This window comes from Callorhinchus milii, unplaced genomic scaffold (assembly GCF_018977255.1).
Source record: "Callorhinchus milii isolate IMCB2004 unplaced genomic scaffold, IMCB_Cmil_1.0 Scaffold18, whole genome shotgun sequence".
In the NCBI taxonomy this organism is placed as follows: domain Eukaryota; kingdom Metazoa; phylum Chordata; class Chondrichthyes; order Chimaeriformes; family Callorhinchidae; genus Callorhinchus; species Callorhinchus milii.
This window is the reverse complement of record NW_024704759.1, coordinates 5,875,827-5,880,053: the sequence shown is the minus strand read 5'-3', so window position 1 is coordinate 5,880,053 and position 4,227 is coordinate 5,875,827.

Sequence of the window (4,227 nt, the reverse complement as noted above, 5' to 3'; positions counted from 1 at the left end):
TCACTCTCTCTCTCACTGTCACCCTCCCTCTGTCACTCTCTCACTGTCACCCTCCCTCTGTCACTCTCTCTCACTGTCACCCTCCCTCAGTCTCTCGCTCCCTCTCACACTGTCACCCTCCCTCTGTCACTCTCTCTCTCTCTCACTGTCACCCTCTCTCTGTCACTCTCTCACTGTCACTCTCCCTCTGTCACTTTCTCACTGTCACACTCCCTCTGTCACTCTCTCTCTCACTGTCACCCTCCCTCTGTCACTCTCTCTCACTGTCACCCTCCCTCAGTCTCTCGCTCCCTCTCACACTGTCACCCTCCCTCTGTCACTCTCTCTCACACTGTCACACTCCCTCTGTCACTCTCTCTCTCACTGTCACCCTCCCTCTGTCACTCTCTCTCACTGTCACCCTCCCTCAGTCTCTCGCTCCCTCTCACACTGTCACCCTCCCTCTGTCACTCTCTCTCACACTGTCACACTCCCTCTGTCACTCTCTCTCACACTGTCACACTCCCTCTGTCACTCACTCTCTCACTGTCACACTCCCTCTGTCACTCTCTCTCACACTCCCTCTGTCATTCTCTCTCTCACTGTCACACTCTCTGTCACTCTCACTGTCACACTCTCTCTGTCACTCACTCATTCTCACACTCACTCACTGCCACCCTCCCTCTGTCACGCTCTCTCACTAACACACACACTCACTGTCACACTCCCTTTTTCACTCTCACTGTCACACTCTCTCTGTCACTCACTCTCTCCCTCATTCAAACCCAGTCCTTCACCTTAACTGAATCATTGATTTTGTCCTTCGCCCACCACCAATACACTCACTCACTTTCACCCTAACCCCTTCACTCTCACATTCACTCACCCTAACCAACTTTTTCATTCTAACATTCACTCACTGTCACTCTGCTGTGCACAATTATTGGCCACCGCATTTTGCTCACAAAATACAATCAATTCACTTTACAGTATTTCCTATGAAGCGTTTTGAAATGTCTCGAAGACTTGATGAGGCACTATATCAAATGCAAGTATTATTATTCTCACACTCACCCACCCACCTACTCACCCACCCACTCACACTCATTAATTCTTCTTCCCACTCAGCTCCTGTTAACCCCGCAAGTCAAAGCCTTAGCAGGCAAGGTGGTTCTTGCTGGACAAACATTGAGTACCTTGCCAGACAGTACCTTCAATGGCAAACTTTGTGCTTTTAGATGGTGTAACTCCAGCAGTTACCGCCCAACACATACTCTGGAGTCCCCAAAGCCTCTTTCCAAACTGTGCCTTATGCTCTCCAGAAAGCAAAGCATGTCAAGAAGAGCTAGACCTTCACATGAGGGAGAGGAGAACAGAAAGGTATGGGAGAGCTCGGGTGGTGTATATGAAAACACCAAAGTAATAATAATCCTTGCATTTGATGTAGCACCTTATTACATCATTGAGACATCTCCAAGTACTTCACAGAATGTATTGCCAAATGGATTGACTGTATTTTGTGGGCTAAACATGGCAGCAAATTGCGCACAGCAGTGTCCCACAGTTGTGGATTGAGTGACCAACTTTATTAGTTATTTATTTATTTATAGAGGGATGATTACCACTGGAAAGCAATCTGCCAATCGACTAACAACCAGGTTCCTACTTACTGCGAGGTAAACAGAGGTGTGTGGAGTAAGGAAACTTGACTAAGATTTCGCTATGCCTAGGAATCACCGTGCTCAGGTCCTCACTTGTGAGGCAAATGGACTCACCACTATGGGGCTCCAGTCCAAGTATTTTCGAATGGCATGTATCTGTGCTGCATTGATGAATGATTATGTGTTCCTATGACATGATAGGAATACAGAATCACTCATGACAAGCCTTAACGTGTTAATATAACAGATGGAGGTCAAAGATCCAATGACATTATTCAAAAAGAGAAGGGAGTTTTTCTTGGTGTCTTGGCCATCAATCCTTCAGGTAAATTACTCCAACACTTCATTGCTGCTTGACGGACCTTGGTAGTGTGAAAATTGGAAATTGTATATGCCTACAATACAGTGACTACATTGGCTGTGAAGCATATTGAGACATTTTGATATTCTAGATGCTGTACCAAATGCAAAGATTTGTTGCAGGAATGAATTTTTTACCTGAAAAAAGAGGCAAAAATTGATTTGTTGCTTAATTGTACATATTCCCCTGTCTGTGTGTATGCATACACATCATTTTCTACAGTCTAACCTTTACGGAAAGCTTAACTACACCCAACAGGGATTAATGTACCTATTATAAGGCTTGGTGAACACATAAAAATGGTGTTTTAGATGAGGCGCTGGAGAGCTGCCAATACCTTTTTCAAACCATATCACAGCCAAAGTCACCCATTGCCTTTGGGAAGCAATGACAGGAATGGGGAGCAGAGAAATTGATATCAGTCACGATTGCTCATCAATCAGTGGAAGAACTAATCATGATGGATTGCAAAAATCAGTTCAGATGTTTTTTATTCCACACGAACTCCTCGACTCAAGAGTTCAGTTGCTTGTAAATAGTAAATGACAAACTGGTAATGTTCTACAACAGAGGTCAGGTAATGACTTCCTGATTTAACATACTTACAGAAAAGGAAAATTGCAAGCTCTGGAAAGCAGGGTCATTGTCCTACTTTTGCTAAGCATGCTCAGCTGAGGCCCTCTTCTGGCACATCTTAAACCCTGTCCTCCAACTTTCCTCCTCTTCGACCCGCTTCTCTTAAAAGGGTGCAACTCTTTTCATGACAGACAATACTCGCTGCCATCTGGTACTCATGCAAGTGACCATTATTCACGCGGGTTGAGACAGTTAATGTTGGTGATCTATTGAACCACAAGGAGGATGACAGGTGTACTAGATATATCACACAGACCTATGGGGGCCCAGCTCCTAGACTCAGGAAATCACCTGTGAGCAGGGCTGATACCATCAGGATTCAGGATTCAATTTTTAAATTCCTTTAGTGAATACAGCACAATATTTTAACCCCCCAATAATGGTGATCCTCATTGGATAGACACATCTCCTTGCTTCTGCTCTGGAAGAGTGTTGCTTTGGGAAGTCAGATTAAACTGTATGAAGAAGAATCAAAGCTAGTGAGATGAGACCATACTGTTTTCACAATTATTTGCACTAGGGCCTTGCACTTTAAACTATCTTGTGTTCTCTTTTATAATTTCCCCCTGCAATTTCAAATAACATAAGAATTTGCTAGGTGAAAGAAGACCAAGTCCATCTAAGTCCATTCAGTTTCCACCGTGCTGGCACTCGCTTGACATGTCGTGTCCCAAACCATATACTGTATCCCAAGATATTATTTTCTTGCAGAAATCTTTCTAATTTGTTCTTGAAACAAACAACACTTTCTGCTTCCATCATTTTCCTAAGGATCCCGTTCCATAAGTTTACTACTTGCTCACTGAAGTAGTGTTTCTGCAGATTTGTCTAGATTGTCAAATTTACCGCTCTTCAATCGCAGGCTGTGCTCTCTGGTTCTACTGTTCAGTATTTGATAAGTTTATCATGGTCTACATTATCTAGTCCCTTCAGAATCTTAGACCATAATCGCATCGCCCTGAACCGTCTCTTCTCCAGGTTTTTAAAACAATCTATAATTCTGGATTCTATTTGTCTGACTTATTTTTCTCCCCATTTCCAAGGTCATTTCTTTGCTAAAGGAAGAACCTGAGCTCAGACTGATGAGGACTGGACAGTCGTCGAGAGCAATATGTAGTCTGGTTTTGCCCCTTTCCCATTCGGACGCGCCAACTCTCTACTTAATGCTATTATAACAATCGGGAGCTCATCTCCTTGCCCTCCACAGCACATACCACCTGAATCACAACAAGCTGCATACACATTAGTGTCACCACATGATGTGACCTACAGCTACAGAAAAGTGAAGATTTATTAAAAGATTTTAGTTAATGTTTTCTGGCTAACAGCAAGCTACTTGCCTTTTCTTCCTCTGCTGCATTACCACCATGATTGAGGTAGCAAGTCAGTTTAGGGATGAAAAGCAAATTGAGGTCCTGAACACACACTCGAAGAAGTGCTTTAAGCTGTTTTGCGATTCTCATTTTGCACACATTTTATGGCAATTCCAACCAGAGTATGGTGTTAACAATCCCAGTGAATCATAGAATGGCTTCGTTCACAAATTGAAACAAAAATGTTTTTGACATTGAGCAAGCCAGACATCATCCG